The sequence below is a fragment of the Lygodium microphyllum genome, chromosome 23, assembly GCF_053477565.2.
Source record: "Lygodium microphyllum isolate KBCC chromosome 23, Lygodium_microphyllum_v1.1.10, whole genome shotgun sequence".
Classification (NCBI taxonomy): domain Eukaryota; kingdom Viridiplantae; phylum Streptophyta; class Polypodiopsida; order Schizaeales; family Lygodiaceae; genus Lygodium; species Lygodium microphyllum.
The window spans coordinates 122,390,473-122,404,829 of NC_141157.1; the positions used below are offsets into that span (position 1 = coordinate 122,390,473).

Below are 14,357 nucleotides of genomic sequence, written 5' to 3' on the forward strand. Positions count from 1 at the left end.
GAGAGAGAAGAGAGAAAGATTAAAATTTGATATTTCCATTTATTCAATCATTTTTCATGTGGATTGAATTGTTGCAGAGTGTCCAAATTCTCTATCTTGATGCCCTCTTCCCTCAACTTGATGCCAACAGGCACAAACAATCATTTTTTAATCAAGGAGGAGGCACTGAAAATAATGGCACCCCCCTCCCCCGATTCAAATTTGTAGAGTTAAGCCTCTTTAATCCAAGCTTAAGGCTTAAAGCCTTAAAATAACTAGTTCAAGTTTTGTGTTTTCACAATGCCAATAAGTGGATTTTGGCATTTTGGTGAGGCAAACAAACTAAGGTTCGAGATCTGACTGGATAGCTGGCTCCGTGGCATCGAAATCTATAAAGTTAGCCTTAATCATGCACTTTTTGGATCTCAGATCACATAGCTTCTTTATAACGTGAAACCTTGAGGGGATTAAATGGGGGGTCAAACGATCTCTAATCAATGAACCGAGACTTGCATTGTGTTCCTACCATTGAACTCCATCTACGATAACTCCAGCTCATTGATCCGCAATTGTTTCAGTTTGCATGAAAAATTGGTATTTTACGCCTACCGAGCCACTTTTCCACTTCAAAAACAGGCTCTAAAAATCCACTATCATAGCTATTCAACAATTGGACTCTTTTTTGGAAGCTTGGGTTGATAGATTCTACACTTGTAATAAGGTCCCAATACCCTTTGCCAACCAGGAAATTTTCCATGCAAAATTTCCATATTGCATAGTTAGTATTGTCCAACTTCTCACCCACTATCTGTGTAATATTGTCAAATCTATCTACATTTTCCATGTTTACAACTCTATGTATTTTCTACAGTATTTGAATAGATGGTGCTTGACTCCATACAAACCAAGTTAAGCTTTCAATATGCTCCAAGATTTCAAGTGCAATCTGTCAAGCTTCTTGTAGCCTATAAATAAATTTTAGAACTGAGCTTCAGATCCTCATACTAGTGCCCCAAGCATGCATAAATTATGCCACACTAGTTGCCAACTATCCACCTGATGTTGGTAATGCCAAAGTGAAGCAATGATTGGTTGAGATCCTTTGATCATGTAAGCCATAAAGCAAGTGCAAATTCCCAACTCCATGCTAATTTCTGAAGTCCATGTGGCTGTTGTTGATGACCTTCTAATGAGCACTCACGATTGCTATATATCCTACTACGAATGAGCTTCAAGTGGCCCTAAATAATACTAAGTATGTCAGCCCATTGGTCATGGTACCCACTTGCTAATGTTGCCCATTCAACCCCCAAAACAACAAGTGCAGTCTAGACCGATCATGCAGATTTGTTGCTAAAGGTGCCGGTGTTGTTTAGCTCCATCACATGCTCTAGTGAAGGCCAATGACCCCTCCTTCCAAGCCCTAATAGGCTCTATCAAGTGTAGACTTCAAGAACATTGATACATACCATTCCAAGTGTAGTCTGTGGCTATCAATGCACTTCCATAGGGTTCCTTCTTCAAGCTGTAGGTCAAGGTCACTCTTCATCTTCTACTCATTGCCACATAAGGCCTTCCTGCTCTGATATCATGTTCAAGATGTAGAGGGAGAGTGAGAGATATGGAGAGAGGCAAGCTCAAAGAGCACAGTGCTCTCAATAGTATTCTTGATTATTCATTGAGTAACCCACATACTACACACAACTACAATATAGTTCAAACCACAATGCTAACCTAACCATGTTCCTAACTAGAGTTAGACCTCGACTCATTTATTGAGGCACACATGACATCTAGCTAACCTATAGCTGGGAAAAAAGAGCTTGATTGATTCATCATAGCTCTTGCAACTTTGGTAATAATCCTATTCTTCCTTTCTATAGTAACACCATTCTGTTATGGTGTATACTTGCATGTAATGTGTCTTCTAATCCCATGGTCTCTCAAGTAGTAAGAAAAATAATTTGACATAAATTCTCCTCCATTATCTGATCTCAAGCATTTTATGTAACCCCCAAATTTCTTTTCTGCCATATCTTAAAACTGCAAAACTTTTCAAATGCTTCACTAGTATGTTGCAAAAAGTACACCTATGTCATCCTACTGAAATCATCAATAAAAATGATATAGGACCTACATCTTCCACTCAAGGAAACATTCTGACATGGACTCCAAATGTCAGAGTGTACCATTTCCAAAGGATAAGTGCTCACTGCCCCCCCTCTTGAAAATGGGAGTCTAGACGGCCTGCCAAGCTGACAAGACTCACATACATTATCAAAATTGACATATCCAAACTAGAGAAACCCATGAATAACATGTGTAGACTACATCTGTTTCATCCTTTGCGAATTCGCATGCCTAATCCTTCTATGTCATAGTTTGGCATCTTTATATTGTCCATGCCCAATCTCAACATACACAGAATTATTGTCCATATGGGGGGTCTCCTTATGCATTATTAGGGAAATGTCAAATCACCTTAACTGCCAAGATTGAAAGTCTACCTGCCATCTTCTATGTGTTGCCTAACACGGAATGAGTTGGTAATGAGGTACTATTGGGATGCCTATTTAAATGACTCATCAAGTGTATACTTGACCTCCAACTACAATGTATCCATTTGGAGCTACCCAGCATCAAGGTTATCACAATTTTCAGCAAGGGTACTAATGCCTCAATGGAAAAGGAAGTACCATCGATGCTCCCCATACACCCAACTCACCCCTCAAAAAGAGAAATGATTCTCTTCTCAATGAGTTGCTCAAGGCTTGAATAGCCCATGATAGGCCAACCAATTGGATACATCCATCCAATAGGAACAATCAACTGCGCAAAACAATGCCATGTGTTTTGTAAAGCATGGCGGTCTATTCGAAGAACGAGCAAGAACAGTGCGCTAAGCTTCCAATTCGAGGAGGGAGAGGAGGTTATCTTCACATTAACAGCCTGGTGTCGAGGTGAGCCCAATAGTTAAGTTACCGAGAACCTATAGATTTAAGTTGGCTATACTTGCCGGGCTTTTGGTATGAGGCCCTTCTTGACCCACCGTTGATGGTAAGAGGAAGACAAGGGAAGTGGAATGGCAAAATATAAACGGTTACAGCTCCACCTATGACATAGGGGATATAGTGAACACGTATGCTGAGCGCAGTACGAGTGTCCGTGCAAAGCTCATACAACTAGCACCGTCTAGAGTTCATAACGATTCCGGCATCCATGCATAATAACGGCATATACCTACGCGTAGGTAATTTATTTACTTCAAGAACAAGTCCAAGTCAGAATCCAAGCGAACGCCGGCGGCCGGACGATGATGCTCCGGATTTCACGGGAGGCAGGACGGCGGCTCCAAATATAGGCGTGTGTCTGGTGGAAGTTGGATAATGTCCCACATGTGAAGCTTGCCGCAAAATGTACGATCTAGATAGCCGCAGTTGGCGCTCGCTTGACCTTTCGTTCCTGGGTGTATTGTGACGCCTGTAACCCGAGGAGGGGGGAGTTTACAGTTGTGTGGATGCCACCGGTCAAGTGCACTGAGATGTGGGGCTGATCCGCTGCCTTTGCAGCGGCGCCCATCTCCAAGTCGCGAGTGGACGGAGATCGTTGCCGCCCGGAGGTCTGGCAACTCTCGGTCCTCGAAGTAGGGGAGACCGCATGAGGCCGCCCGGAAGTCTGGCAACTCTCGGTCCTCGAAGTAGGGGAGACCGCATGAGGCCGGAAACGGAGCAATGCTACCCCTCGCTCCAGACAGTGGAGGGACAACGCCACCTTGTCTGCAGGCCGACCGTCGGCCTCCTCTCAGTCCCCGGTGACAAACCCAATCTTTTATTCATTTTACGTACGTACGTTCTCACACGCGCGTACTGACTAAGGCGCAGCCTTCCCCCAATTTATTTTGGTTGCCCGCATGAGGCCGGAAACGGAGCAAAGCTACCCCTCGCTCCAAACAGTGGAGGGCTGCTATTTGGTCAAGTGCACTGAGATGTGGGGCTGATCCGCTGCCTTTGCAGCGGCGCCCATCTCCAAGTCGCGAGTGGACGGAGATCGTTGCCGCCCGGAGGTCTGGCAACTCTCGGTCCTCGAAGTAGGGGAGACCGCATGAGGCCGGAAACGGAGCAATGCTACCCCTCGCTCCAGACAGTGGAGGGACAACGCCACCTTGTCTGCAGGCCGACCGTCGGCCTCCTCTCAGTCCCCGGTGCACTGAGATGTGGGGCTGATCCGCTGCCTTTGCAGCGGCGCCCATCTCCAAGTCGCGAGTGGACGGAGATCGTTGCCGCCCGGAGGTCTGGCAACTCTCGGTCCTCGAAGTAGGGGAGACCGCATGAGGCCGGAAACGGAGCAATGCTACCCCTCGCTCCAGACAGTGGAGGGACAACGCCACCTTGTCTGCAGGCCGACCGTCGGCCTCCTCTCAGTCCCCGGTGACAAACCCAATCTTTTATTCATTTTACGTACGTACGTTCTCACACGCGCGTACTGACTAAGGCGCAGCCTTCCCCCAATTTATTTTGGTTGCCCGCATGAGGCCGGAAACGGAGCAAAGCTACCCCTCGCTCCAAACAGTGGAGGGCTGCTATTTGGTCAAGTGCACTGAGATGTGGGGCTGATCCGCTGCCTTTGCAGCGGCGCCCATCTCCAAGTCGCGAGTGGACGGAGATCGTTGCCGCCCGGAGGTCTGGCAACTCTCGGTCCTCGAAGTAGGGGAGACCGCATGAGGCCGGAAACGGAGCAATGCTACCCCTCGCTCCAGACAGTGGAGGGACAACGCCACCTTGTCTGCAGGCCGACCGTCGGCCTCCTCTCAGTCCCCGGTGACAAACCCAATCTTTTATTCATTTTACGTACGTACGTTCTCACACGCGCGTACTGACTAAGGCGCAGCCTTCCCCCAATTTATTTTGGTTGCCCGCATGAGGCCGGAAACGGAGCAAAGCTACCCCTCGCTCCAAACAGTGGAGGGCTGCTATTCCACGTGCTCGAGCACCAGCACTGCCCGCGCACGCACATACCACCACAAGCTACAAAGCACTACACTCGTGCAACCAGGTTAGCTATTCACTCGGAGCCTGCTATCTACTTGCCAGCACCACATTTCTTGGCACAAGAGAGACGCACTCCCACCCCATGCGCGTTTTCCAACACCAACACCCATTCTTCATGGGACTTGGCAAGAAAAGCCACCCTTCAATGTAACCGAAATCGAGTAAAGCCCCATCATCATGATCATACCAATGCCCGCTCCCTTTTGTATAGGAAACATCCACGTCATTGGATCCGGTCTACATGAAAGCATACAAACGAGCAACAACTCTACACGGGCCTCAGAGAACTTCGCTTCTCGCCTTTCGAGTCATACACCACTCCATGGAGCCGTACGGAAATGGGGATACGAAGGTGGTGTCAAAAGAAAGATGCTATGGCAGTGGTAGTGCCACCGCGTGACCGCAACATGGTTACACAACCCACCTCGCTTTATCCCCATGGAGACACTCGGACCTTCTTCAAAACTTCAGCATGCTCCCATTCGAGGGAGCTTTTTTCCTCTTCCTCCTGACATGTTCGGCGAAAAAATCGCCCCTTGAACTAGTGCATAGCCATGTGCAATCATCCAGCCGCCAACATATGAAAGACAAATAAGAACGGAATGCGGGGCTCCTCTCATTGGGAAAGCGGCTTTTTCACTGTAAACTAAGAATACAGAGAAGAGTGCGATGTCTGCGTCAAAAGATGGTGCTCACAACAAAACTCGGCTCCCACAACATGGATACACGACCAACCACCACGGTTGACTGTCATTGGGTGTAACTATCCCACATACATCCGAAAATATGCAACCTATGTGGACCTACGGGTGAGCTATCGCGACACATTGGCATCCAAAGTTTTGGACCCAAAAAGTGCTGGACCATCACCTAGATCTGGCACATCCACGATGAAAAGTGACAGTTGGAAGCCCTTTTTTCGGAGCTATACAAGGCAAGGAGTTTGGGCTGGCTATGTATACAAATGGCTAATTACGTGGTCGATCTTTTAGCTGGTCGCTTGATTTTTTGATGTGGTCTAGAAAGAGCTATTTTTTATGCTTACCCTAGCTATGCATCTGTTGAATGAAAGAGATTCACCTTCTACAATAGAGCGGGAGAATCTTGAAGGAGCCTTGGTTGATGAACCCTCAAGTTCACGTGAATTTGATGAGGGTTCCACCACACATGATGTGTATGAAGTCAGTTTAAATAAGCCTACTTGGGCCAACGACTAGATCTATTATACTATACTTATGTAGTGGAGCTCGAACTTGCAACTCTAAATGATGTCTGTGGACACAAACAATCCTCCTTAAAGGGGATGTCTTCACGTGGAGCTACAACAACTTAAAGGGGATCCCCCCTACTGTTTCTGTGGACGCAATCCTCCTGAAACAGGGAAGTAAGCTGGACTAGTCTTTCCTATAGAGCATACAAAATGGTGCTAAGTGGTGGTGATAAGGATAAAGAAGAATAGTCAAATTCATTTATATACGGACTTTAAAGAATTGAATAAGCAAATAGTCGAGGATTACTGTGCCTTGCCTTTCATTGATAAGATTTTGGATCAATTAGGGGTAAGATATGTGGAGTATTTTTCTAGGTATAATCAAACAGCCATAACCAAAGAAAAGAAGTCAAAAACAACATTTATCATAGCTTTTGGTACTTTTACAGACCACGTGATGGCATTTGGTTTATGCAATGTCCCAAGAGGACAGTTAATAAGTCCTTCGGTGATATTTCACTTGAGGATCTCGATGTATACATAGATGATGTGGGTAATCAATAGCTTGTTGTATTCGGTAAAAGATTTTGGTATTATTGAGAGCACTATATTGCTCTAAATCCATAGGAATGTGTACTTGGGGTGCTTATAGTTTACTCTTGGGCCATTTTTTGAGTGCACTTGTCATTGCTACCAATCGTGAAAAGGTAGTTGTTATCCAAGCCATGAACCATCCACCCACCACTCCCAGGGAGGTCCATAGTTTCATCTCATCAATCTTGTACCATCATACCTTTTAACAAGATTAGGTATTGATTTTGTTGGACTTGTGCATCCTTCATCAACATCGCATAAGCTATAAATTATTGTTGCAACACATACTTTACAAAGTGGTTTGAAGCCCATGAAATTGTGAAGGATAATGATAAGGAAATGGCAAGTTGTATCTTAGAGAAAATTACATGTTAATTTGGTCCTTTAAAAAGCTAGTCTATGTCTGTGGAACTCACTTTCTAAATAAAGACATTGACAGAGGCTTTGAACATCAAGCACAACAATGGGCAAGTTGAGAGTACCAACAAGTAACTTCTTTAGTACAATTGGTTGAGATTAGATTGCAAGTGATATTGCATCAACCAGTGGGGAAGAAGAAGCAAATGAAAGCACTTCATGATTTGCATACCAAGAAGTAAGCTTTTGTGAAGGGACAATTCATATACTAGATGTATGATGTGAACTGTTTCCTTGAAAATTGGAGTACAAGTGGGATGGATGTCATAAATATTGTATATAGGTAAAAATGGATATGCAACCCTTCTAACAAATTTGTAGGTGGTAGAGTGTAAAAGTAAGGTCAACTTTATTAAGCCTAACCGCTACTATTTTTAAGGGGATGACCTAATTGCAGATCCATTTGGTGCAATGTTTCCTAAAACAATCTCATTGGAGTTAAAAATTTATCCGTCCCTTGGGTAATCTTTAGCACTTGCATCTTGTCTTCCTAATAATCGATTTTTTCAAAAAATTTGGTCCTTTCAAAATTCGATTAACAATAAGCCTCAAAAACCTAAAATTATTCATCAAAACTATATGGGTCATCCCTTGCTGTCTACATGTGGCTTGTGACAATTGGAATTCATGACTAGCCCTTCATCCTAGTTAGTTTAAGATTGAAGCAACAAGAGTAGTGCTATTTCATTTCACTTGATTAGGAGTTCTAAGGGTGTAAGATTTTCTTGTCAAAGTTCAACACCCTTAGCTCTTCTTCAGGCTTAGGTCCTTGGCCAATTATTGCAAGAGGCCTCTACCTATCCTTCTTTAAGTTTCCATGTCTGCTAATATTTCTTTCATGGGTCTCCTTATGTGCTCTATCCTCATTGATTGGTCATACTTATGTGATAAGGTGTTGTAAATGTAGTGAAAAATCCATGGGATCTAGTGCATATATTACTAGATTTGAGGTGCTACTACTTATCAACCTCTCAAACTGATTGAGATTGAGCTCTAAAGATCATGCAAAGCTTCTCAAAACATCACCATAATGTTCTTGCATAGAAACATATCAAAATTCCTGACAGTGAGGTATGCTGTCCTGAATATGCAGAAACTGTCTTGAATGTACAGTAGTAGACTTGTAGGTAAAGCTGATCCAAAAATGAACTTTAATCGCTGCTCAAATGCATTCTGTAGAATCAAATCCAAGTATGTAACATCAACCATAAGCATGAATACTTGGTTTAGAATGTTCGAGACCAAGTCTAGAAGCAAGACATAATGCATACGTAGTCAAAATGTCATTCAACCCTATTATTCCAACAATTAAATCTCTGTCAAAACCAAGCAAAATGATAACTCTAATCATGGACATAACATCTCCAAGTCATGTAGCACCTAATGGACATCAGATCATCACATAAGTGAATCATAAGCATTATTCACTCAAGAAATAGTTGCTACCCTGTTTATTACATTGAATTTCTATCAACCCCAAGTGTAATACTACACTTTTGCTCAGTGCTAAGCATTAGATGCAAAGTCTGGAGCACAACCATGATGAAGAGGAGCAGCTTTGCTGTAGGTCATGAGCATGTTGAAAACCAGATCTGCATACCCATGGTGATGATGCCTTCAGCCGTGAAGAGATTGGAATGTTGGTCCAAGTGTTGTGGATGATGGGAAGGGTCCCTAATAAGTGGCCAATGATGGCTACCAACAAGCTCAAATGAAGAAGGAAGCTTCAAGCTTCAAGAATAAGCTTCCAACCTTGTTGTCCTCTTTGCAAACTCTTCACAATGAACTCTTCTTCAACTTCAAGCTCTTGCATCTGAAGAAATGCCAGCATGAACCAAGCTCTGATACCCCTTTGTTGAGTTAGTTGCAATGGAGCTTCTGTGTAGAGATACATGTTGAGAGAGAGAAGAGATAGAGACACATGATTTGTGGTATTGAAGAGTGTACCTCAAAAATGATTTTAGATAGGTATATGTACTATGTACAACCTGGCCCTTATGGGCAGGGGACATGGGCAGTGCCCTTTGCCCTTTATCCCAACAACCATAGTGGATAGGGAAAAGTGATGAAAATGAAGGGTTTTGAAGGTAGGATGGGAGTGGATGAATGGGTGGTATCTTCTTCACGTAGAATTTTCCTCACCTCTCCATGACTCACTCATGCTGTGTGTGTGTGTGTGTCTCCTCGTTACATCATGAGTTGTAATTGCGAAGAGGGGGGGAGCCTTCCTTTAAATAGTTTCCAAGGGGAGGATTTGTCTTAAGACAAAGATGTAATAATAGGGGACTCTTTTCGTTAACTGTTTTATTATATGAGGAGGAATTTTTGTTTATTAGTTAGCTTTAGAAGGAAGAAAATATTAATGGATTTAGTATAAATTTCTAACTTTATTCATACTTATAAAAATGAAAAGAGGGGGTGTAAGGGTAAGGGCTCTATAGGTATACCAGGGGGATGCATACAGATGCACATATATAGGGGGTATTACTCAATCAAGCTTTGCTTGGGTTGTGCTTCTACATATGATTCCCTAGGCTTAGTGGTGGGCCCTCAAATGTGCAGTGTCACAAGGGTGTAGTCATGAGGTATGCCTCAATGTGGTATCTTTCGATATCATGAATGCAAAGATTCCTTGATATAACTTGTGTATCTTTTCACTATGCCCTTTCTATGCCTCATGATAGGTTATGACTTGAAATCCCATGAAGGTCCGTAACACGTGGTATAAGAGCAACTCTAGCATGGAGCATACTAGCTCAATAGTGAAGGAGGCTCACAATTGTGGATAGGATCCCAACGCAATGTGACCCGAAAACACCAACATGACATGATGTGACAGAACACGACACGACACAACATGGTGTGACACCCCATGTCCCAATGCCCCCCTGGGCGTGATACTTGCTGAAAATAAAAGTGAACTTGATGTGCAACAACCAAAGTTGAGAAGGAGCCCTGGTGTGATAAGGACACACTGCATACCAATCAAAATGACTTGGAGAGAGCTCAAACTATGGAAGGACATTGTTTTTGAAGAGGATGACAAGCTATGTCAATGGATCAAGACCACATACAAGAAGGAGTTGCAGCTCAAATAGATGGAGAAAATATGAATAATCAAGAACTTGGAGAAGGCTTAGAAAGGAATAGATGCATAATGCAACTTGGAAGAGAGAACTGAAGAGCTAGATGAGGACCTAGAGGAGGTTGACTACCAATTGATCATGGTGTGTTCAAGAGCCATGCTATGGAAAATCTGTTGAGATATCGAGCTCCACTCGTGATATGCCAGGGTGACCGTTGTGCATTTATGTCACCAACTTGTCAGTTGCAGATGCGGTTGGTACACCGCCCATGAATAATAACTAGATGACAGCTATCCTTATCTATTCTAGTTCCTGGCTCAGTTAGTATGCCACTTTAGTTAGTTGAGTTTGGTTTGAGACCCATATATAGGGTTCTTCTATTTCTATGTACTTGAGTTCTTTTGGCTTACACAACTAAGAAGAGGAAAACTGTTTTCAGCCTCCACCTTTGTGTGTATTCCCCCATTGTGCAAGCAGGAAAGCTACAAGTGAGACTCCTTCCTTCTCTCCCACAATCTTGACATGGTATCAGAGCCTTGTTCGTGGTAAGAAGCTCAAGAAAGAAAGCCAAGTTCGCGGTGTTCTGGTAAGAGGACTAGTGTTGCTTTCATTTTTCTGTTTTGGGAGCAAGTCTCTGCAGGTAGCATAGTCGGAAAGTGCAAGAGTGCATTATCTCAGATTGAGACGCCCTTCGCGGTGTAGCAAGAGGGCAGTATATGCTCGGGACAGGGGTTTAGCCCATGGTTGCTCTGTTTTTTAGATTTGAGGCCATTTCGGGGCCTCTTTTGGAGGCGGAAGTTTTCTGCACGCATTCAAGAAAAGGCCCTATTTTATGCTGTGCGACCACTGTTCTACAGGTTGGTGAAAAGTTACTGTAGAAATTGCATCGTATGCTTGTGCGCAGAGACTTTGGATTTTACAGAATCACCCTTGTTGCCTGTTGATGCAAAATCGTCACTAGGAAGTGACTGTGTGGTCAAATACCACTTTTGTCAGTTTTGAAGATTTGCCCTTGTGAGGCTGAAGCTGTGTTCTTTGCAGTGACAGAATTTTTTGCAGTGTTCTGTAATGGCGTCTGATTCTCTTTCATAGATTGTCACTGAAAAGCTTGATAAGAACAACTTCCAAGCATGGAAGTTCAGAATGACGAATTTCCTTATGGAAAAAGGATATTGGGAATTCGTTGCAGGAAATGAAGAAGAACCAGTTCTTCCTGATGTTCCCAATCAATAGCAAATGCAGGCATTTAAAGCATAGCATGAGAGAGCCAGGAAAGTTATGTACTGGCTGTCTATCAGCATTTCAAACTCTATGATTGTGCATATTCAAGATGCAAGTACGCCAAAGGAGGCATGGGATACTTTGTCAAAAATGTATAGCACAAATACGCAAGCCAGGAAAATGCAGCTCAAGCAAGAGTTACACAATATGCAAAGAGAAAGTATGAGCATCAATGACTACCACATGAAGGTGAAGAAGATTGCAGATGCACTTGCTTCCATTGGGTCGCCAGTGGAAGATGATGATTTAGTTTCTGTGACCTTGAATGGTCTAGGAAAGGATTATGCACAGTTCCGAACATCCATTTCCGTCCGTGAAAGATTTCCTAATTTTGAGGAGTTGATTGCTCTTCTAATTTCTGAGGAGCTGAGAAATGGTGGTGCATCTTCTTCAGGAGGAACTTCAAAAGAAGATGTCTTCTACTCAAATGCGGGAAGAGGTAGAGGCAGAGGTAGAGGAGGCCGATCTGGAGGCTGTGGTAGAAATCAGAATATGCAGCAAACTCAAGAAAGCCAGTCCTTTGGAGGAGGATGTGGTAACTCTAGAGGCAGGGGAGCCAAAGAGGTCATGGTGGATGGCAAAGAGGCCAAAATGCAAACAACAATGTTGAATGCTACTATTGTGGTAAAATGGGTCATATGGCTAAAGACTGCTGTAAAAAGCAGAATGACATCATGAATGGAAAATTGCAACAAGGGAATTATGCATCTTCTAGTAGACAGGGTGATGACATAAATTAGCATTTATTTATGGTGCAGCACATGACCAATTCTGTGACAAGTGCAGAAGAAAGCAACGATGTGTGGTATGTTGACTCAGGTGCATCAAACCACATGACAGGTTATGTAGAATGGATGCAGGATGCAAGGAAAATGGAAAAACTAGGATTTGTGGAGACTATTGATGATACTGCACATCCTATTGTGCAGATTGGAAAAATTCCTTTGTCTATGCAGGATGGGAAAAAGAAATACCTGTCGCATGTATTTCATGTTCCGAATATCACCAAGAATCTAGTTTATGTTGGTCAAATGGTTGAGCAGGGCTTGCAGGTCAGATTTAACTCTCATGGATGCTTTGTTGAGGATATGAAAAATAAAGGTCACTTGATAGAAAAAGGAAAGAAGAAGGGCAGAATGTTTACGTTGGATGCAGACATGCCTGAATTGAGTGCAGCAATGTTTGCACATGGGACCGGTGTAGTTGCAGATATTGATATCTGGCATAAACGCATTGGTCATGTTAATGTACAATGACTTAAATCAATGCAAGCCCAAAATATTGTTACAGGATTGCCTAAATTCAAGGTTGCAGAAATGCATAAGGTATGTGAAGCCTGTCAATTTGGAAAACAGGCAAGGAAACCATTTCCTAGACATGTTCAAGAGAGTAAGAAGCCATTGGAATTAATCCACTCTGATGTGTGGACTACTAAAGCTGCATCTCTTGGAGGCTGTCATTATTTTGTCACTTTTATTGATGACTATAGCAGAAAAGTTTGGGTGTATTTTATGAAAAAGAAAAGTGAAGTTTTTGGGCATTTCAAAACTCTTAAAGCTATGGTTGAAAAAGAAACATGCCTGCAAATAAAATGCCTAAGGTCAGATGGAAGGGGAGAGTACCTCTCAAATGAGTTTGCAAGGTTCTTGCAGGAGCATGGCATAAAGCATCAATATTCATGTAGTCATACCCCATAGCAAAATGGAATTGCAGAAAGAAAAAACAGGCATATTGGAGAGGTATCTCGTGCCATGCTCAATGAAAAAGACCTGCCAGATTTTTACTGGGCTGAGGTAGTTGCTACAGCAGTCTACATAATGAACATGACTCCCACTGCAGCAATGCATGGCATGACTCCAGAGGAGAGGTATACTGGTAGGAAACCATATATTTCTCATTTGAAAATTTTTGGTTGCATTGCCTATGTTCATGTGCTAGATGAGTTGAGATCCAAGTTGGATCCAAAAGCTGAGAAGTGCATCTTTATTGGTTACTCTCTGCAGCAGCAAAAAGGGTACAGATGCTATAACCCTTCTACTCGTAAGTTTACAGTGAGTAGAGATGTTGTTTTTGATGAGATGAGTAGTTGGTATAAACCAATAAATGTCAAAATGGTAATGCTGCACAAAATTCACAGCAGCAGTCACAAGATATTAGTGGACTAGGAGCGTCCTCTAGCAGTGGTTCACATTCTTCGCCATGGACAGACAGATTGAGATCAAGAGAATCTTCTCAAAGCAATGCAGATAGTGGTATGCAGGTATCACGAAAAGGAAAAGAGAAGGTAGATCAGCCCATGTTTGATGTGAATGTAGGTCACTCTTATGTGGATGGTGAATCCAGTGGCTCAGAACAGAGCATTGATGATGAGTTGGGTATTCCTTCTATTGTTAGACCTGGAGTAAGGAAGACCAGGGATGTTTTGAGAGAACCTGGGAGTGAATCTACTTTGCGCAGGTCTACCAGAGCTAGGTATCCTGTGGATAGGCTGAAATATGATGGATTTACAGCCATTCACTATGCCTATATGGTCAAAGTGATACAAGAACCAGAACCCATTTCTTTTGAGCAAGCCATGGGAAAAGAAAAATGGGAGAAAGCCATGGATGAAGAAATGGATGCCTTGGAAGCAAATGCTACATGGGAATTGGTACCTTTGCCTAAAGATAAGAATGCAATTGGTTGTAAGTGGGTTTATAAGGTGAAGCACAATGCAGATGGTTCTGTGAACAGATACAAGGC

At 43.1% G+C, this 14,357-nt stretch overlaps 4 pseudogenes; all 4 read left to right on the forward strand.

Annotated features, from left to right (window-relative positions):
- The first annotated feature begins 3,455 nt into the window (after window positions 1–3,455).
- Window positions 3,456–3,759, forward strand: LOC148016689 (signal recognition particle RNA; annotated as a pseudogene).
- A 159-nt stretch (window positions 3,760–3,918) lies between these two features.
- On the forward strand, window positions 3,919–4,161 carry LOC148016690 (signal recognition particle RNA; annotated as a pseudogene).
- Window positions 4,162–4,163: 2 nt separating this feature from the next.
- Window positions 4,164–4,376, forward strand: LOC148016691 (signal recognition particle RNA; annotated as a pseudogene).
- A 158-nt stretch (window positions 4,377–4,534) lies between these two features.
- LOC148016692 (signal recognition particle RNA) lies at window positions 4,535–4,777 on the forward strand (annotated as a pseudogene).
- The last annotated feature ends 9,580 nt before the right edge of the window (window positions 4,778–14,357 follow it).